This window comes from Rhinolophus ferrumequinum, chromosome 7, assembly GCF_004115265.2.
Source record: "Rhinolophus ferrumequinum isolate MPI-CBG mRhiFer1 chromosome 7, mRhiFer1_v1.p, whole genome shotgun sequence".
Taxonomy (NCBI): Eukaryota; Metazoa; Chordata; class Mammalia; order Chiroptera; family Rhinolophidae; genus Rhinolophus; species Rhinolophus ferrumequinum.
Window position 1 is genome coordinate 49,285,702 of NC_046290.1, and position 22,403 is coordinate 49,308,104.

A 22,403-nucleotide genomic window follows, 5' to 3' on the forward strand; every position below is an offset into this window, starting at 1 on the left:
GGACAGGTGACATTTTCCCCTCTTGTCCCTCAGGGTTTTTTTTTTTTTTTTTTTTTGCCCAATACCTTGTATATTTTGCATAGAACAATTGTGTGAGGATTATCTGCCTGAGAGCTCTTTCTAGACCCAAGTGTTTCCAGACCAGACGTAGACGGGGCTGCTCTCATTCTAAAGTCTATTGTGATTAATAACAAGATTTCCTTATTTCCTGTGAGTGTTTATGAAAGATGCTAGTGTGGAGTTTATTTAGGAAAAAACAAGTTACTTTCTAGCTTCCACTTGGCTGAGAGGAGTAAAGATTCATGGTTTAGGAAGCCCAAAATAGGAAACTCTTCTTGTTTTCTTTTTTTTTTTTTAATTATCTGTATTTTTAATTTTTCTTCCTGCTTTTGTTTCCCACCATCCAGCCCCATCTTTCCTACTTTGCCCATCCATCAGTCTACAAGATGGTATAAATATAATTCTTGTTGATTCTTTTAAACATTAACCATCATACTTCGTACTGCAGTCCTAGCAGAGCGAATTCTGACACCGACCAAAGTGATTTGTTTTTTGTTTAGATACTTGGAGCTGAATTGGGAGGGTGCCGTGGTCATAGGTAAAACTAACAATCAGTGACTCCAAGCTTGCAACTGAGGCAAAGAAATGTCAAGTCATTAATGAAAATGACTCCAACTTCCCTCTTGGAACCAAGTTGTTCCCACTAAGTCAGCATCTGTCACAATCTGTGTAAAAGGGCAGAACACGCTACACAACAGCCCGTTTGAAAATCCAGCTGCAAAACATGAAATCAGAACACAGAGGCTTTCGGTCACTGGGAGGCTAACTTGTCTTTGGCTGATAGTTGCCAAGTGAAACAGAGAGCGCTTTCTGCAGGGAGCCCGCAAGAGCTGCACCCCTTTCTTTTCACCTTTATTTCTCAGCCAGCTAATGTGAGTGAGGCTGCTGCCCGCTGCCCACAGATGCGTGAGTAACCTCTCAGCTGAGCCAAATCCAAGTTGTATACCCACAACTAGGACTTAAATAAATTGTTGGTATTTTAATCCATGAAATTATGGGGTCACGTATTACACACAGTAGATACCAATAGAGTGTACTTGTCCATGTGAGAAGGCCTGGCTTTCCCATTTTCTATTTACCCCTTAAATAACTCCTATTGGGTACCCTTTCTGTTATTGGTGATTCTGTCCTTCATGATGCTTCAACACTCATTCATATCCACCCCCCACTTTTATCTCTGTGCTACATTCTAAATCACTTCCTTAGTTCCAGTCTCCTTATTTTCTACTCACATAATAAATACATCTATTTAGTTTTGACTTTGAATGGCTAGAAGTTTCATTTATAAAAGAACTATTTGGTCCTTTTCCAAATCTGCCTTTAATCTTTTTATATGCTTTCCTATTTTTCATTATATTTTCTATTCCTTCTTTCAACTTGTAAGTCATTTAAAACCTAATTCTTTTATGGTCATCTATAGATTGGTCTATTTTCTCTACTTCTTGGGGCTTTAATTCTTCTGTTAGTTTCATGATCTGAACCTCAAGATGGTTTCCTCTTATGGTCTGTAATTTTTATTATGAGCGTGTTTTCAGTGGGGATCTTTTCTTCCCCTGAGGGAGAACTGTGTGCCTTGGGTTGTTAGACTGTCCCTTCACTGTGGCTGCAAATTTGCTTCTGCTGGAGTCCTAGAGATATCACCAGTTCTCAACCAGGTTTTATGTGTCTTCTCAGCTTGGCATTTCTACCTCACAGTGAAAATTCAGAACTCATGTCAATGTATGTCCCAGGCTTGGTTTCAAGTTCTTGTGGACAAACTTTTTTCTTTTCACCTATAGCCTCAGGGTACAGGAACTTATGTGATCCTGATTTTGCCAACAGTCTAGACCTCAGGAACCCAGATTTGTCAGAATCCTCAATTCCAGTTGCCTTCTTTGCTCACTCCAGAGACAACATCGCATTGGCCTGTCAGGGTGTTAAAATCCCGGGAGCCCCTAAGTAAGGCCTAGAGCTAGTTCCGACTGCATAGGCTGCTGTGGCATTAGCTCCAATTTACTGCTCAGCCTCTGAGTTCCTCCTTTACGTCTTGAATCTGGATAGTTCCCTTTCTTTCTGTCAAACATAAATATTTGTATTTATGCTTATAGAACTATTTTGTCCCGTGTTTCTCTGTAGCAGTAGCTGAAGGGGAACTTGTTTGCATCATCTTAGCCCACTGAGTTGCTGGAGGTTCTCTCCTCCACACTTTTACACTTTTTAAGTGTGAATTTTGTCATTATGAAAGGTAAAATTGGCAACAAAGATACAACATTTGGGAATTGTAATGTGGAATCACAGTGCATCAAAGTATACAAAGAAAACTTAGAACCACAGTAGTAATGGAGGCTTTAACATGTTACATTGAGACTTTAAAAAATCAACAAAGTGAAAATTAAGGACGATCATGTGAGAAGGGAGCTAAGACACTTTTGAAGTGTGGAGAATTGGGGATGTAGGGAGGCCTGGGTGTAGCAGCACTCTAGGAGACTTCGGGCAATACTAGGATATTGGGGACTAGAACACTGGGTTAAGGACCCGAAGAGATGGGAGAAGGCCCGGAAAGACTGAGGGAAGGTACCCAAAGTTAAGAGTCACCCATTTCAAATGTCTGCGAGGAGCAGCCTCTGCTGAGAAACTGGGGAAAGAGTAACCATTCCACCTTCCTGCATCTCTTCAGATCAGAGAATTCTTATTCTGTAAATTCAACCTGGTATCGTTATTGCTCTGTGACTTAAATTGGCTGAGCTGGGAGCCCAAGTACCAGGTATAATACTGTTTCTGTGGGAAAATGTGCCCAAATATCAAATAACTGACCTACAAAGAAAGTTTTGAAACATAACCTGTTATGTGTCAGCCACGGACTCCTTAGGTGTATAAATCTTTGTAACCATGAGCTATGGTATAATGGAAATATTTTTACAGGTATAATTCTTAATCTATAGCCAATATCAGTCATTAAAACATACTGTTCAGTCTTGGGGCCCATAAGTGGAGAATGTTATGGAGAAATTGGAAAGGAGCCAGGGGAGACAAAGTAAATGATGAAAGGTTTTTGAAAAACAGCCCTTCGGGGAAATGTCTACATTAGTTCAGAGAAGAGAGGTGTGAGTAGACTGAATATCAGTCTTCAGACTATAAAGAGATGTTACATTATTGACACCGAGTCTTTTTCTCCCCCTCTATGTCCACAGAGGGCGATATGAGAGGAAACGCGTTTAAACTACAGCAGAAAGAACTTAGGCTAGTTAGATGTCCCCAGCCTGAAGATCAGAACCCATTCTCAAGTTACCAAGCTTCAGTCTCCCAAGGGAGTCGGTCATTCTTGAGGTTTTTTTGAGTTCTCTGATCAGGGGCAGGCCGAGTTCACCCAAACATGGTCATCTGCCTGTGGTTTTTCAATGCAATATTATTCGGGAAACTAATGAGTTCTGCCCCCAGTACAGAAAGTGTTTCAGAGTTACAAAGAGGGTTAAGTAAGGCAAGTGTGGAGTTGCCACTTATGGGAAAAATCCTGACAAGAGGAATCTCAGCCTTCTGTCCACCATTTGACAAAGCTGCTCTAAAGAGCAGGGAGCCGTTGGAGTCGGGTGGTATCAGCCCCATCACACCGAGCGACAGGTGGGCCACTGACTGACTTGCTCAGCCTCTGGGCATGGATGTGGTTCTTGCTGTCAGTGTGTTTTCAGGGGCTGTTGACAAACCAGAAATGCCTCCAGAGGAGAGTAACTGGGATGGAAACTGAGTCAAATGCTTAGTGGTTGAAGGAACTGTGTATGTTGGCCTGGAGAAGCTACTAAGCCTGGGGACTCGTGGGGGCGGGGAGAGGGATGACAGGGAGCTGTTTTCAAATATTTGAAGTGCCGTCAGGTGGAAGAGAGATTACAATTGTGCTGTACAGTTCCAGAGGGCAAACAGAGAGCCAGTGAGTACCGGTCCCAGGGATAGAGTGTCAGCTGTAAAGCAGGAAGCATTTTATAGTTATTAGAGATACTCAGAGTAGATTGTGGTGCCTAGTGACGCAGGAAGTGTTTGTGCTAAGATTGGATGAATATCTCACAAAAACGTTGGTGGAATGATTTCTGGACCTTCTCTTTTCTTTCTTTCTTCTTTTTTTGGCTGGCTAATCAAGGGAGACTTCTTGGGGAGAGAGATGACCTAGCAGGACACATTTTCTCCTGGTGCTCAGGGAAGGCGGGCTTTGCGGTCTGAACCACTAGAGGGAGTCGGGATAGCATTACTGTGGAGCCTCCCTCCTCCCAGAGCCGCTGAGAAGGAGGCCTGTCCCTTGTCTCCTTAATGCAGCCGCTTTCCATGTCTCCTCCCTGAATCTCTCTTGAATGCTTACCTCTGATTACATTCTTTAATGCCCAAGGGGCCTCTGTATGTCAGAAGGCACCGTCACTGCTATTTGTACTTTGTTTAATGCTCAATTTATTAATTATATGAATCAACAGTATTCTAAAAATTCAAACACTCCTATACAATTAGAAAAATCACAACTTATGAATATAATGAGTATAATATTTTCCAGACATTTCAACATTAATTGTCAAACTAATTGACTTCTCTTAAAATAACAGGTATCCTATATCTGAATCTTTTAAATGCTACAGATGCTTTAAAAAGTGGAAACACACACAAATGGATCATCAAAATGATTGCAACACTTACTATTTTAAACTTAAACTGTTGTAAGTTACTTATATACTTAAATTTATTTCTCCTTTATTACTTTTATGAGTATTCTCATACTCTCCTGAGAGAAAAAATACAGTATTTAAAAAATATATATTTCCTTACCTTCTTTGGGATACAGTAATGTTCTCAAACTCAAAAGCAAAACATGTCATCTCTGAATAGTTCAAGCTGGGTCTTGAAATTGCTTATAAACATACAAAACCTTCCCATGTATTTAAAATTCTAGTAGACCTAATCAATTAAACTAATCAATACAAGGTTATATATTGGTATCTGAAAGTGGAGTGTTGCTATAACACATTTCTAAAACACTGGGAGTGACTGGAACTGGTCGGAGGCTGGAAGAATTTTGAGGAGCGTGATAGAGAAAGCCTAATTTACTTTGAACAAAGTGTTTAGAAATTCAAACTTGGAGGATGCTGCCAGTGAGGGCTCAAAAAGGACGTAAGAAACGTTATTAGAAACTAGAGGAAGAGGGTTCCTTGTTAGGTAGTAACAGAAAGGTTAGCAAAATTGTCTCCTGCAATTCTGTGTAAAGCAGAACAAGTAAGTGATGAACGTGGATATCTCGCTAGGATTTCCAAGTAAAAGTGTTGAAGATGCCACTGGCTGCATATAATCAAATGCAAGAGGAGGGAGATAAATTGAAGGAAGAACTTTGAAAAAGGAACCAGTATTTGATGATTTTGAAAATCCTTCGTCTCTCCAGATGGCAAAAGGTGTTAAAATTAAGAAATGACTTTCGAGCATGTGGCATAGAGATAAGCCCTGGCATAGGAAAAAAGCCAAATGGTGATTGTACAAACTTTTGTTAAAACCTCAAGAAGATCAAAGGATCAGAATAGTATTCAGTCACACAAAGGGCCCTCTCCAGAGATGAAGGATGTGTCTCATACACCTTCTCCAATAAGGCCTTTTGGAAGTTTAACTGAGTTGTCCTTTAGCCATCTCAGCATTTTTGTCCGAGGTAAAGGAGCGCCTATCTCAAGGAGAACTGTGGGTGTTGCTTATATGTAAAGGGGAAATTGAAAGGAGACCCACAAACTATTTAAGAAATTGATTTCAGCGAAAGCACTGCCAACTTAAACTGAAAGAGACAGAGAGAATACAAAATGAAAGGAGGCTGTTGGAGCTCCCAAATTCTACTGGCAGGAAACAGGATGATAAAACTACTCAGCTGCAAACATGTGTACCTTTCCTTATTCATTATACCTGGATTATTCCCAGGCCTTGGAATCTAATCCAGGAATTCTGGCAGAAGTTTGCTAGGCTGAATTTACTTTCTAGTGGTAATCTTCCTCCTTCCCACCCCCCCGCCTTTTGGGGGCATTTTTTAAAAATAATATTTTATGGTCTTTCTTTTCAATGAGGCAGCCAAGCAGCCGCCCCAGCAGACGCAGAGATGCAGATCTTTGGGAAGACCCTGACGGGCAAGACCATCCCCCTGGAGGTCGAGCCCAGTGACACCATGGAGAATGTCAAAGCTCTAATCCAAGACAAGGAGGGCATCCCACCTGACTAGCAGCATCTGGTTTTTGCAGGCAAACAGCTGGAGGATGGCCGCACTCGCTTAGACTCTAATAGCCAGAAAGGGTCCACCCTGCACTTGGTGCCTCGCCTGTGGGGCAGCATCAGCGAGCGCTCCTTCCACCAACTTGCCCAGAAGGACAATGGTGACAAGATGATCTGCTCAAGTGTTATGCCTGCCTGCATCCCCGTGCTGTCAATTGCTGCAAGAAGCGTGGCCACACCAACAACCTACGCCCCAAGAAAAAGGTCAAATATGGCCCCTGCACTGCCTCCTCGGCATGCAGGGTAAACCCCTTGGTTCTGGGCCTCAATAAAGTTTTTCGTTTGTGGAAAACATATATATGTATGTGTGTATATATATATATATATATATATACATATATATATATGTATGTGTGTATATATATATATATATATATTTTTTTTCAATTACAGTTGACATGCAATATTAGTTTCAGGTGTTCAACATAGTGATTAGACATTTATATAATTTACAAAGTGATCACCTTGATAAGTCTATTACTCATCGGACACCGTACATAGTTATTACAATATTACTGACTATGCTCCCTATGCTGTATATTACATCCCTGTGGCTGGTTTTGTAACTGGCAGTTTGCACATCTTAATCTCTTCCCCCTTTTCATGCATCACCCAACCCTCCTTCAATCTAGTAACCATCAGTTTTGTTCTCTGTATTTATGAGTTTGTTTCTGTTTTGTTTGTTTAGTCTGTTTTTCAGATTCCACATATAAGTGAAATCATATAGTATTTGTCTTTCTCTGTCTGACTTATTTCTCTAGCATAGTACCATCTAGGTCCATCCATGTTGTCACAAATGGCAAGATTTCATTCTTTTTGATGGCTGAGTAATATTCCATTGTATAAACTCATATGTATCACTTCTTCTTTGTCCATTCTTCTATCAATGGGTGCATAGGTTACCTCCTTATATTGGCTATTGTAAATAATGCTGCATTGAACAGAGGGATGCACATGTCTTTTTGAATCAGTGTTTGGGTTTCTTCAGATAAATACCCAGAAGTGGAATTGCTGGGTACTTCTTTGTCTCTTGTTATAGTCTTTGTTCTAAAGTCTATTTTGTCTGGTATAAGTATTGCTACCCCAACTTTCTTTTTTCATTTCTATTTGCATGAAATATCTTTTTCCATCTCTTTACTTTCAGTCTGTGTGTGTCTTTTGATCTGAAATGAGTCTCTTGTAGGCAGCATGTGGAAGGGTCTTGTTTTCTTATTCATTCAGCCACCCTATGTCCTTTGATTGGAGCATTTAATCCACTTACATTTAAAGTAATTATTAATAGGTATGTAGTTACTGCCATTTTATTATTTGCATTTTTTATCTTTCTTCTTCTTCTTAAAGAAGTCCCTTTAACACTGTTTTGTAATACTGGTTTGATGAACATCTTTAGCTTTTTCTTGTCTGGAAAGTGCTTTATGTGTTCTTTGATTCTAAATGATAACCTTGCTGGGTAGAGTAATCTCAGTTGCAGGTCCTTGCTTTTCATCACTTTGAATATTTTGTGCCAGTTCCTTCTGGCCTGCAAAGTTTGTTGAGAAATCTGCTGACAATCTTATGGGAGCTCCCTTGAAGGTAACTGCTTATGCTGCTTTTAAGGTTCTGTCTTTGTCTTTAAACTTCGATATTTTAATTATGATGTGTTTTGGTGTGGGTCTCTTGGATTTCTCTTGTTTGGGACTCTTTGGGCTTCTTGGACTTGTATATCTATTTCCTTTGAGTGGTAACCCCTTTTTATCTTTTATCTCCCCTGCCCCTTTAAATGGGATGTCTATAACTATTTTACTATACCTGCTCCTCCATTGTATGGTGGGTGTGTTTGATAGTGTGTCTTTCTTTTTATAGATTGAGAGTAACTATAACCAAGAAGGCTCATCCATACCTGGACCTGATTTAGATGATGAGATTCTAGACTTTGAGCAGATGCCATAATGACATGAGGTTCTTGGGGAAAACGTGGGAGGGAGTAAATGGATTTTTCATGTGAAAGGGACAGAGATCATTGGGGACAAGAAGGTAGACTGTGATGGACAGCCTCTGGGGTAGCCCTTACATTCCCCACCTCCTGGTTTCAACCCTTGTGCGATCTCCTCTTGTGTATGAATGAGACCTGTGACATGCTTCTAACTAGTAGAGTTTGGCAAAGGCAATGGTATATATATATATATATATATATATATGGTTGTGTTCATGATTACATTACATAAGGCTGCAATCCATCTTGTTAGGAGACCCTCTCTCTCTTGCTGGCTTTGAAGGAGCAAGCTGCCATATTGTGAGCTGCCATATGGAACAGACCATGCAGCAAGGAGCTGAAAGCAGCCTCCACTTCATAGTCAGCAAGAAAATGAGGTCCTCAGCCTCACTACCTGCAAGAAACTGAATGCTCTACATGAACTTGGAAGCAAATCTGATGCCAGACAAACCTTTCAAGTCCACAGGCAGGTAGGCAGGAAGGGAAGATCACAAGCAGGCTAGTATCCCATGAACAGGAGCCAGGACCCCACAGGGACAGATGGGAACCTGTGTTTCTTCTTGTTGTTTTTGACCTTGTTGACAAGGGTGCTTACAGAAGCTGAAGTTTTTCATCATGGAGCAAAGCATATACACCTGGCCCAGGAGTCAGAAAAACTAAAAGAGAATCCAGTTCGTTTTTTAGATATGATGTGAGATAAGGACCTAAGTTCACGTTTTTGCATGTGGGTATGTAATAGTCCTGGCACCATTTGCTGAAAAAAGATTGTCTGTTCCCCCATTGAATTATTTTGGCACCTTTGTCAAAAATTAATTGATTAAATTTAGTGGTTACCAGAGGGTAAGGGGGGTGGGGGGTGGGAGATGAGGGTAAGGGGGATCAAATATATGGTGATGGAAGGAGAACTGACTCTGGGTGGTGAACACACCATGTAATTTATAGATGATGTGATACAGAATTGTACACCTGAAATCTATGTAATTTTACTAATAATTGTCACCCCAATAAATTAAAAAAAAGAAAAAAAATTAATTGACTATAATGCAAAGGTTTATATCTGGACTCTCAGTTCTCATTCATTGATCTATATGTCTATCCTTGCACCAATGCCACACTGTATTGATTCGTGTGACTTTATAGTAAATTTTCAAATCAAGTAATATAAATCTTCCAACCTTATTCTGTTTTTTTCCCCCAAAATTCTTTTGACTGTATTTTTCATTTCCATATAAATTTTAGGATCAATGTGTCAATTTCTACCAAAAAAGCCTGAAAGGATTTTGATAGGGATTGTGTTGAGAATATAGATCAATTTGGGGAGAATTTCCATCTTGACAATATTGAGTCTTCCAATCCATAAATGGGACTGTTTCTCCATTTATTTAAATATTCATTAATTTCTCTAAGTAATGTTTTATAATTTTAAGTGTAAAAGTGCACTTTTATTAAATTTATTCCTAAGTATTTTATTTTGTTTAGGCTTTGTGAATAGACTTTTTTTTTTTAAATTTCATTTTCGGATTTGTTGTTGCTAGTATGGAAATACAGTTGACTTTTGAATATTAATCTTGTATCCTGCAACCTTGCTAAACTCATTTATTAGTTTTAGTCATTTTGTATGTGGATTCCTTGGGATTTTCTATGCATGGGGTAATGTCATCTATGAATATAACCAGTTTTGCTTCTTTTATCCTCAGTTTGGTTTTAATGAACTGTCTTCCATCCTGCCCTGGTCAGACCCTCTCTTGGGTCATAGTATTTATTCCTGGCCATCACATATTCCTTGAGGAAACAAAAAAAAAACCCTGAAAAGATAAAATAACCGTATCAGTATAATTCCTACGGCCAGACACAACCATTATGAGCATGTGGGGTGGATTCTCCCAGACATTTTTGCAAGAGGCATCATAGCGGAGCTTGTGGTGTACTGAGCCCATCCGTCAGCCACCAGATTTCAGGGTGGCTGTGGTGGACATGGCTCTGCACTTTGCCGGCATCCACACCAGCTCACAGCACAGTGTCTCTCGCTTTGCTTCAAGTCTGGAAAGCCTGCTGAGCTACATGCGGCCACAGCCCGTACTTTCAAGGCAGGTAACACCCCTCAGTTGGAGGCAGCCCTGAACCAATGAAGACAGGATTTCAGGGAGAAATGGCCTAGCTTTCCCATCCTGCAGGACATGGACTGTGGGACAATTCTCAGGTGCCTTCTGCATGGTTCCTCAGAGCCCCTATGGGATTGAACTCCAGTTGCCCACAGCTGTAACTTACTCATTTATTAACTTTTCTCCCTTCCCCCTTTAACTTCACTTCTGTTTCCTAAGATCAACATCCCCCCAAAATGATCTAAACCCAAGTCCTGTCTCAGGGTCTGCTTTCAGAGAAACCTAAACTAAGACAAACTGGGGTATGACCGTGGAACAACAATCACGAGAGGGAGGGGGCTGGCAATGACATCATATAAAAACAATGAACGTAGCCGAGGAAACTGGGAGAAGAGAAAAGTTACAGAAGTAATCCTAGTCGTCTTTAAATACCTGGAAGGCATTCATATAGAAGACCAGGGGAGACACCGGCATTGAGTGCCTTCTAGTCTCTGTACTAGACGTTATGCCATGTGCTAACACATACATTATTTTATTCCATCCTTGCAATAGCCCAGGGAGGTAATAACTATCTTTATTTTTCAAATGAAGAAACTGAGGCACAGAGAGTTTAAAGAATTTGCCCAAGGTCCAAAGTTAGCAAGAATTAGAACTGAGATTCAACTCGAAGCCTACCTGCCTCCACACTTGTGTATCTTCCTGTTGTCCTGTGTGTGTTGCACTGAAGGGCAAGACTGGGACTACTAGGTAGACATTCTGAGTCCACAGAATTGTGTTTATATGAATGCAGAGTATGGCAGAGATTGTCTAGATGTTTCTGAATGCAGAGGAGCACTTCATGTCTGAACTTGACAATTAGATTGGAGCCTTGTGACAGGGTTCTGGCTCATGGGAATGGACAGACATGATACACCTGATGATATTTCCTCAATCTCACTCTTCCCTTGCCTGCCCTCCCCGCCTTTATCCTCCCCTTCCCTTCCCTTCCCTTCCCTTGTCTCTCTCCCATAGTTAGCTCAAAGGAGAGAACCCAGTAGAGGATTCTGGGAAGATCCTGGGGGTGGCAGAGCCAGATAGAAGGTGCATGGATCCATGGGTGGAATAGAGCACCCTATGTGTTGACCACATTGGACTTGGACATGAGTAATAAATGAACACACATTGGATTAAGCCCCAGAGATTTGGGGATTGTTATACAATTGGCATTCCCTAAGAAGGGCATGCTTAACCACTACGACTCCCTGTCTCTAAAGTAGAAGTTACAGTTTGAAGGCTTCGCAACTAGATTGGTTTTATCCATGCTGGGATCTTTTTGTTTTTGTTTTAAAGTTTCAGCCTCTCCTTAAAAATTAAAAGATTTGACATAAAAATCTTGTTTTCTCTTGAAAAGTCAGAAGATCTAGCAAAATTGGCTTGTAGGCCATTATGGAAACAAGCAGCTGGAGCTGTGGAGTGGCATGAAATGGCTCCCTCATTTACGTTACTATCCGGTTCTGAAAACTTTTGATTTTGTGAACCCTGCAAGGCTCCATCTAAAGCTAAGTTCTCCCCAGGCATAGAGCTTAGCGTTGGGCATGTCATAGAGACTCAACAAATGTTTATGAAATGAATGAATAAAAGTAGAACCTGGGTTCCCTCACCCTCTCCCTCTTCATCCAGCTCTCCTTTCTGTGGACGGGAACCACTGAATCTGAGTCGCTGAGGGGTAACACACAAGACTAATTTCCCTTTAGTTCCAAGCATCCAGGTTCACAGGTACCTACAAATGCAGTAGTTGACTTGGGCTCACATGAACATTTTCTATTAATGGAAAATGTTTGCTTCTATACAACGAGTGTTTGCTCTGAAGAACTGGCCAAAGCTAGGAGGGAATGACCAGGTGGGTGTATTGATTCTGTCTTGGGTTAGGTTGTGCGCCATGGACTCTTTGTAAAGTCCTTAGAGCAGGACACAGACAGGCAGGCTGCTCTACTCCCAGCTTTGGAGACTCACTCAGAACAGTGCTCATGATGGACAGACACAATTTTAATCTGCCTGGCTTAGAGCAGCCACAGACTGCTGGATTTACATGTGGGTGTGTAAGCCGCGCACACGGGAAGCTTCTCTCCCAGGCTTGTTAGCAAAGCTCATTGGGAGGAGTGCAGGTCTGGGGCATGGCCTGGATCAGCAGCCATGACGCACACAGTGTAAGCTCCAGAAGCTGCTGATCCCCTGAGCAGGGCCCAAGCCTTCCATCCCCACCCCCTCCCCTGTCCTCCTGGGACAGCACTGCCTTTCTCTGGAGGGCGGGTGTCTTGGCATCAAGGAGGGGAAGGGGAATGCAAGGGCTCTTCCAGAAGGAAATCTCCTGCTTATTTGCCTGGAGGAAAAGGGGGTCTCCGTAGGCCTTTACTTCTGAGCCTCCTATTGTGTGAGCAAAGGGAATTGCTTAAAGCAGCAGTTTTCATTCTGAGGCGATTTTGTCCCCCAGAGGTATTTGCTGCACCTGGAGGCATTTTGGTGTCAGCAAGTGGGGTGGGAGGTGGGGGATGCTGTGGCATCTAATGGGCAGAGGCCAGGGATGCTGCTACGTTCACACATAGGGGACTGCCCCCACGACAAATAGGTACCCATCCCAAAACGTCAGTGCCAAGATGGAGGAACTCTGGCTTAAAGGACGCCTTTTATTACTTGTTTTAAGCTTCAAAATTATAAAAAGCAATTTATTATTTTATAATCCGAAAAATAAAATAGGGCTATTTTAAATACAAACGTGTTGAACTTACCAAGTATCATCTTCTTATTTTTAATAACAGTGTTATGCAATGAATGGCATACTATAGTAGTTTCTCTTCTTTAATTTGTTATAAAGTGGTTAGTTCCTTTATTGAGGCAGTTTACAGCTCTTTTGTGGAGAGGGAGGCAGGTATTAGACAGTCTATTCATTTATGTATTTATTCATTCATTTTTCTGCTTTTGGCTTTAGCTCTTTACTCCAGCTGCACTTTGTTTAATAAAATGTCAGATTTACTAATAAATTTGGCGTCTCTTTTTTCTCAACCTCCGTGCTGTCATCTGGGTTGATTTGACTTCATAAATTTCCAGTCCATCTGTGTGCGATTTGATATTGATATGGATTATAGCCATAAAGCTGTTTTTCACTGAGAAATATTTTGTAATTGAGAAATTAAATTGTTACATATATCCCTCAAATCAAAAAGTCCAAAAGTTAAGAAGTTCCTATTGCCCAAACAGGAGGCCAAGTGGAATCGTGACTGATTGTTGACCCTCCTCGGCTCCCCCCAGTGTTGCTCGTGGCCCCTGTGGCCCTGTGGAGTTTGCTTTTCCCTACAGCCAACGGTTTCCTTGTGGCATTGTCACCGCCTGAAATTCGATCGGATACTCTTCGCTTGATTCACAGTCTGTTTCTTCTTCCAAATATGAGTTTTCTTCAGGGCAAGGACCTTGCACTTGCTTCTTCTCAGTGCCTAGAATGGTGCTCGGCACATGGAAGGCATTTAACAAATATCTGTTGAATGAGTGGCGGAGCAGAGAGGCCCAGAGAATGAGTGACCTACCTAATGTCATACAGAGCCCCCTCCGGAGACCCCGTCGTACGACCAGGGCTAGGCCTTCTCATTCGGCCTACCCCAGCACCCCCATAGATACATGCTGGGGGTACTAGACATGCGCTCCTAGCAGTGCAGAGTTTCCTGAGGAGACTCTGGAGCGTGAGGATTCAATGTAGCCTCCTCACTTCCCAGATGGGAGGGGCCGCTGTAGAAGGTGTTCTTGTGACACATAGGGTGACCAACCTGACTGGCCAGGAACCAAGGAATTTCCTGGGGTGTGGGGCTTTCCGTCTAAAAGGGGGAAAAAGTCCTAGTCAAACTGGGATGAATTGGTCATCCTGTGTGACACCAACATTCAGTGAAAATCTGTGGTGCCCTACAGTGGCTAATTCCCCTGGGAAATGTTTTCAGATGTCAAGGAATCGTGGACTCTTAATGGTAGAAGGGAGAGACCTTAATGATCATTGAGTCCAGAGGTTGTAGGCTCATGTGTTTTCATGAAGCTATGAGAAATGGGAACTATGGAAAACTGGGAAATATGTGTCGCTCGTGAAAGGAGATGGCCACACTCAACTTGAGGTGAATGTTGACTTGTGTGAATGAGAGCCCGTGTGGCTAGATGGGCCCATTTCTCAAGAGAAGCCTGAAATCTGTGAATACGTGTGTGTGTGTGTGTGTGTGTGAGAGAGAGAGAGACAGAGAGAGAGAGCTGATTTTTAAACATTGACAACTACTTTTTAAAAATGTAAACATTATGCAGTGTAACAAAATGTAACTGCTGGCCGGGTCTAATTATAGACCACTGATTGGTGGTAGCTGATGATATATGTGATGTTTCATTTTGCACAGCAGGAAACTGAGGCGCACAGCACAGTGAATGCAGAGCTAGGAGTGAAGGATCCAGGCCTCTCGACCAAGGTGCTTCAATAAAAATTAGTTTCTATAAAGATTAATTTGGCAGGGGGAAGGGGACTGCAAAGGAAAAATATTAATTGAACACCTACTATGTTTCAGACAATTACTTAATAATTTCAATATATAAAGTCGCACTCAAGTTTTACAACACTTTGAGCATGTTACTCAATTTCTCTGTGCCCCTTTCCTTGTGTGTAAAATGAAAATAAGGGTAACTCATGAAGTTGTAGTAAAGACTGAAGGAATTAATTCATATGAAGTGTGTAGAACCAGATAGTAAGCGTGTGTTTGCTGTCACTGTCATTGAGGCGCTTGTTATCATCATCCTTATTTTACCTGTGAAGAAACTGACTTCTCAGAGGTTACCTAACTTGCTCATGTTTGTAGCAATAAATCAGAACCAAGAGTTGAACCCTGATTGTCTGATTATAATTACAGGGGTCTTTTCCGCATTCCCCCTTGCTCTACCTCTAAGCTGGTGTTATAAATTCAAGATAAGAAAAACAAAAACAAAAGCAGTGCATTTCCCCCTTTGGTAATCATTCCACAGATAATCAAGGTCAGAAGTTAAGTTCTCTGGCATTTCTCTATGCTGTCAGCCGAGTACCATCTGCAATGATGGAAGAGAAAACATTACACAGAGAATAAAAATGGTGGAGAATAAAAATCATTTCTCCTTGGGCATTCATTATGCAATTTGGGGGGCAGCTAATTTATCTTCCTAATTATGTTTTGCTTAAGCTGATTTTAAAATTAGTTTGTTTACCCTGAGCACACTGATTCACACAGGGAGAGGTGGCCTAGGAACTTCTTGGGTGGTAGAGGGAAGATAATCCTGAGATTTGGGAGCATTTCCATGGATAATTTTCGTGTAGCTAAGGGAAGGTAGAAGGTCGATATGTTGATGGTGCTCTGAGTATAAATAATTATTGTGATTTGTTGTTGGGAGTATTTAAATATGTATAAGGCTATGGATTACAGACCCTGAGAGTTGAAAGAACCCCGGGCTCCTTCTTGTTTATCCTTCGGTGCTGAGAGTTCAGACAGTGGAGGTAGACAAATGCAACAGGGAGACGGAAGAGGAGTGCTAGCTAGAGGTGACCCCAGGAGTTTCCTTTCAGTAGATATCCAACCAAGATTAAGTGCCTGTTATGCACTGTGAATTATGCCAGGAGCTGAGGATACCAAGATGAATAAGGCCATTGTCTTACCACAGTCTGTTAAGGAAAACAGACTTGTAAACAGACGAATCATAGCCCAGAGGATCAGGGCTATAAAAAAGATAGGATCAGAGGGAGCGGAGCAGAGACAGTGACGTTCTGCCTCAGGGAATCAGGAAGGAGGGCAGTCCCGTAACTCTCACTCTCACTCGGCCCTGCTCTGTTGGGCAAGTGCAGGCGGGGAGCCCCTGCAGACTGTGTCAGCTGGCTTCTGTGGGTTCTGCCCCTGAGAGGCAATGGTGTCCGACTGGAGGAAGGACAGGGAAAAGTCAGCGTATCTCTCCCGTTTCTTCTCTGCCTTGAGTTGTTATCTTCAAAATCTTCAAAGCAGCTGGGTCTCTACCATGACTTCATCTCTGGCTGGACAGGCCCCTGGGTGCGGCTTCAGTGGGCAGTCGTGGCCCCTGGGCTCTGGTAACCTTCTCCACTTGCCCTCCAGCCTAGAAGGGGTAGCAGCTTCTTGCTGGTGCTGATCTCTGGTTTGCCTCGGGGTGTCCTGGTTGGTGGCTCAGTTTTCCCATCATCTGTGAAACCAGCCACCTACCATAAATTCACAGTATTTGAATACAGGAAGTTCAAATACTGTATTTCTGGGTGGGCTCTGATGGATACCTCCTAAGGGAGCTGATAGGTGAGCTGGTTCTTAACGGGAGAGAAGAAATTTGTAGAGATCCAGGGAAGACTGTGTCCCAGGTACCCTTGGAAGGATGAGGCCCTTGAGCATGGGAGTCCGCAAGGACAGACCACGCCAGCAGTGGGGATCCTGTAGAGAGGTCCAGAAAGGGGATAAAGTGTTCAGGTAGTTTAGAAAACTCACCTAACTGCTCAGTACAGATTGTTTAAAAAAAAAAAAAAAAGAAAGAAAGAAAGAAAGGCCTGGTTGGGCATGAAACCTAGTTAAGAGATAATCAGGACTCAGTCCAGAAGCCGTTGAGCCTTGAACTAGATATAACAGTTTGGTCGATAGATACGGAAATGAGAGGACATATCCTAGCTATTATACTTGTAACTAACTCCAAAAAAAGAAATTTCTTGTTTTCCTGGCACACAGTAGGTGCTCAGTCAGTATTTGTTGAACGAGTTAATAGTCTAATAACGTATTTGTGTTCCAAAACCTCAGCTGTGCACCTTCTCCCCCACAGTTTGTCCTCCTCACCCAGAACCCTCCGTGCTGTGATAACCTCTGATCTGCCCCGAGGAGCCTGGGGCAGGAGGTCTCCAGGTGGCTGCCTGTCTTTTCAGGACATCGTGGGGTTCACCACATGCTAAAGCAGCCCTCTCTCTATTTACCTAATGTTCCTCCCCATTAGAGCCGTCACCCCCCCGCTGGTATTTACTTAGCACTTATGCACTAATAGTTGACATTTACTCAGCACTTCCCACATGGCAGGCAGGCACCTGCTGAACACTTGCCATGCATTTGTCTCAGCGCTCCTAACAGCTTCATGAAGAGGTGCCACTTTGGCCTTCCTCGTGTAGACAAGGAAGATACTCACGCAAGAAGCTGAGTGTCTTTTTGAAGGTCCCATAGCTAATAAATGGCAGAGCTGGAATTCATAGCCTGAGTCTGGAGTGCAGGTTCTGAGCCATTAGGCTCGCCTGCCCAGCACTGTGTGGGAGAGAAAGAACTTAAGACAAGTCTGTGGGGAGGACAGGGGTGAATACGCAAAGAGTAAAGCTTGATGCTAAGCAATAGATAGTCATTCAAGGCAACAAAAGACAAGCTGCCGCAAACCAGACTGATTATGGCCAATACGAATGGTAGGGATAATGAGACAGAGACCATTCCAGAGTGCGGTAATCAAGGGAGGCTCAAGGAAGGAGGTAGAATTTCACTTGTGGTTTTCCTGCTAGTTGAGGAGACATGCTGAATTCCTTTGAAACAATGCAAGAGCACTTTGGAGGTCACAAGGGGGGGCTGCTGCACATTGCAGCAGGAAGTTAAAGAACGGGATACAACGATTTGTTTATAATTTTCTGCCCTTTTTCGAATGTTAAAATTTAAATCTAAAATTCAATTAAATCTAAAATAAAAACATTAAAGTTTTTCATCTATTGGAATTACTTTTTGAAAATGTTAGCAGATTTTATCCCAATAACATTCATTGATATTCCATCTTCCCTCTCCCACAATTTAAAATGCCATGTTTATTAAATATTAAAATATTTACAGATACTTGGGTCAGTTCTGGTCCTTTTGTTCGGTTTTGCAGCCTTGGGAACAGCGGAGCACTCTCGTCAGTGCTGATATCTTTTCTCTTTGTACCTGTGAACGCTGTCTTGTCTCCTCTCTCTCTCTCTCCCTCCCCACCACCCCCCTTTTTATTTCTCTTTCTCTCTTTGCCCCAGTGATATATTGAAATCTAATTATGGTCTCCAAGCCAGCCTTCCTTTCTCCACCAAATCATCTTCATGTTCTCTTTGGGTTTAGTGAAAATATTCATTTTTTTCTCCCCCGCCAATTTTATGGAGGAATAGTTGACAGATATAATTATATATATTTAAATGTACAATGTGATGATTTGATATACATATATATTGTGGAATGATCACTTAAGGTCAAGATAATGAACACTCACATCGCCTGTGGAACTATTCTTGATTTTAATATTGCAGTTGTATCGACTTGGTGAGAGCAATGCAGAAACAGGAGTGCTGAAGCTATGGGGGGCTAGCGCATTGCCATCCAATAGCTCAGTGGCCCTGATTTCACCAATGAGTACAGAGAAAATGAGCCACTTTTTCAAATTGCAGAGGTATAATTTGTAAATTGCCTTTCCCAGGACACGCGCCTGTAGGTGGCTCCCAAAGAATTATTAACCATTCATACTAATTCTTAGCTGTAATTGACTTATTTGCACAAAGAATTGACTCCCATATTTGCTTTAACCAGACCTAAAGACTAAATACACTTGACTTCAAATAAAGAAGACAGGTTAAAAGGGAGCATTAATTTTACTCATGGGAAAGTTACATTTAAATGATTTCTGTCTGACTTTTCAAAGTAGCCATTTGCCATTGATTTTACCCATGAGGGTAACTTGTCAAAAACACCAAGAAAAAGACAAACAGAATACCTCTGAACTCTACTTTGTGGTAGGAATGAGGGTCAGAAGTAAAATTATGAGGACCCTAAGTGAACACAGCAACTTCGAAGGAGAGGGAGTTGGAGATCCGGCTTGCGTAGCCATCTCTCCCCTCTTAGTGTAATGCGCCTCTCCACATTTCTTTTGTCTTTTGGGAGCTTGTGCTTTAAATGGCAGATTCTTATATAGGGTGTTCACATGACCCAGTTGAAGTAATGGACAAGAACATTTTGTAAAAGCTGGCATGCTTTATAATTTTAAGGTGTTATTATTGTGCTTCTGTAAGAAAGACTGAAAAAAAAGGTGGTTATCTCCTGAAAACTGTTTCATGATAGTGGGAATTAGGGAAAAAAATCTTCATTTTCCCTCAAATAACCACTATAAACAGTTTGATACAAAATTTTCCAGTCACAGTTTGTAAAACAAAAACTCTCACTTACAAGGATATAATAAGGAGTTTCTTCTCCCCAGTTCCTTGGGTCTGGCCCAAGGACTGGGTAAGCAGCTGTTTTGCAAAAGCTGTCCTTTCTCCTTTCCCCCCAATTGGCCAGCGAATTAATAAGGCTTAATGTCATCCAGTCTTTTAATGAGGAATTAATAAACCATAGTCTCGTAACAACTGTTTAGATGTTTATGGTATGTGGATTCACATTTTAAGAACTCCACACACTGTTTTTACAAGCAGAGCTTCTTCAGCACTTGTAGCTTTCCCCACTGATCAGGTGGCCTTGTGGTCCCATGGCCTTGTGGTCTTCTTCTTTGTACTCTGGTGTCATCTGTTAAGGACACTGAAGGTCAATCTCTAATCTCACTTTCTAGTAAATAAGTTGTCTGCATGGCCAGGATGGAGCTCTAAATAGCTCAATGCCATGGAATCAGATGGAAAACTAACATGAGAGTCCTTGAAGGAGGAAGAGAGAAAGGATAGCACATGGATTGACTTGGTTGACTTCCAGTTAAAATAATTGGCATGTCATGCTTCCTACCTTGGGAAGGTATGACCTTTTCCAAACCAGCTGGCACTGTGGGACCTGATTCCAGCTCTTTTATAAACTAGCCAGGTGGGCAATGGTATTTTTGTTCATACTGGGACTAGTAACGTGTGTATTACACTTAGCTCACAGGGTTATTCTAAAAGCTGTATGTAATGATAAGTGTGATAGGGCTTTTTAAAGTGCAAAACATTGTGTATTCTTTTAAGGATCATGCCCTTGGACCCACTCACTTGGAAAAAAAAAAAAAAAAAGGAAAGTATCTTGAAAACCAGAGGTTACAGTTAATAAGTTTACTTCTACTTGCTTAGCCCTTCACCCAACTCTTCCAATTTGTGTTTGCCAAAAAAAAAAAAAAAAAAAAAAAAAGTCTACAGTGGAAAACTGAAAACCACTCATCTCCTGTCTTTGAAGTCAACTTGTGGAACCAATGGTAAGAGATACTAAGCCCAGTAACCTTGCATCCAGAACATTCCATTTGTTTCTTCTTCTCCCCTTTTTTAGTTCAGAACCCCACCCCACCCCACCCACAGGCTAGCAGACTCTCAGATTCCGCAGAATTGTACTGGAGTTCAGAGAATTCACACCAAGCAGAGTGTGTTGACTATGAGAGTGTGTGTGAGTGTGGGGGAAGGCACAGGTGTCTCTGGGGGGGGGGGGGGTTGTGACACAGCAGAGTGATGTGCGTGTCAGAAGTTGTCTAGGCAAAGTGGCTTTGGGAAGGCAGAAGCAGAGCTTTGGGGAGCTTGGCAGACCTTTCCCCACGCCCGTGAAGCTGGATAGTAGCACTCCTAGCCGACGGCGGTCCTGGTCCTGAGCCCACTGCGGGGCAAAACAGCGGTTGCTGGTAAATGTTTGACAACTGGTCTGATGAGGGAAGGAGCGATACGTAAAGCTCCGATTTGTAGTGTTTACCAAATTCTCTGGAGTAAGTATTCCCACCCACCATGGCTGAGTTCAAGCGACCAGTGTGATGTTATTGAACAGGAATTGGGAAGAGAGGTGCAGTAATGCACCACATGTATTCTCATCCTAGAGATCCAATGGACATAAATAACTTCAAGTGCATCGATAAGAGTAATGAAATAATTAGGAAATGATGAGGTTTAAATATTACCTTTGTTTTTCATATAATTTATTTAATTGTAGGCTTATATAATTTAACTTTTAATAACGGCAGTGTTTAACAACTATCTGGCAGAATTCCTGAGATCGTGAGCCAGCACAGGCTGGCTCCAGCATACCCTGGGTCCGCAGGAGAAGAACAAAACGCTCAGTGTGTTAGTAGAACACCCAACCTCTAAGGAGAGTACAAGGCTCCTGCCTCCTCCTTCCCCCTCCCCTGGCAGGAGAAGAGCCTAAACTGTGTCTGAGACAAACAACTAGGCTTCTTTAACTATCACAGCAACAAAGAATAAAACAAACAAACAAACAAAAACCCAAATCTTCACCCTCCTGGCATATAATTTCCATTTCACCTCATGGATGACTCATCTCCATCTAGCAGGTAGAAGATCTGGGAGGGAAGGGTTAGGAAGAGTAAGTTTTGAGATGTAAGGAAGATGATAGCTTGGGACAGGAACTGTCCAAACAGACAGGGACTATCATTGAAGGTTCTAGAAGCCAGGTGTGGCATTTGGATGCCGGATGCTTAGGATGCGGAGAAGAAGCAGAAAAGATGATGGGAGGGGACCAGTTCCTTGCACTTCACAATTCTGCCCGGGGCCAGTTCTGGCACAATTTTTGAAGAACATGATTTCCCCATGAGATGAGGAACAAAGGAAGAGAACCTGTGTGGTCTCAGAAACATGTCTTATAAAGTAGATCTCCCAGAAGTTAGTCCACAGAGCTGTCCTCAGCAGCAGTGATGGGACACAAAATGAGAAGTGCCCGAGGTCCAGGTGCTACCAAATCCTGCCCCACTGAGGACACAGGGAGAAGAAAATGAGCAAATGGCATTTCGGTCCATTATCAATCCAATCTGTTTCTTCTTGAGTGGAGCAGAGTTAGAAACCTAGTTCTAAAAATAACACTGTAATTTGTGGCCTGGAATAACCACACCTATCAAAAGCTAGGTTCAAGTGCGTGTGCGTGTGCGTGTGCGTGTGTGTGTGTGTGTGTGTGTAGGGTGGGGGGAGAGAATAAACACGACCTTGTGTGTCTGTGCAACTGTAATTTTCTTTGCCGTTTTGTATTTCCTTTCTAAGGCAGCAGAGGCAGTGCTGGAGAGTGGGGAATGGGGAAGGGCACTGGCAC

General features: G+C 42.2%; 1 pseudogene; it reads left to right on the plus strand.

Moving 5' to 3' along the window:
- The first annotated feature begins 3,507 nt into the window (after positions 1-3,507).
- Positions 3,508-8,238, plus strand: LOC117024600 (ubiquitin-60S ribosomal protein L40-like; annotated as a pseudogene).
- The last annotated feature ends 14,165 nt before the right edge of the window (positions 8,239-22,403 follow it).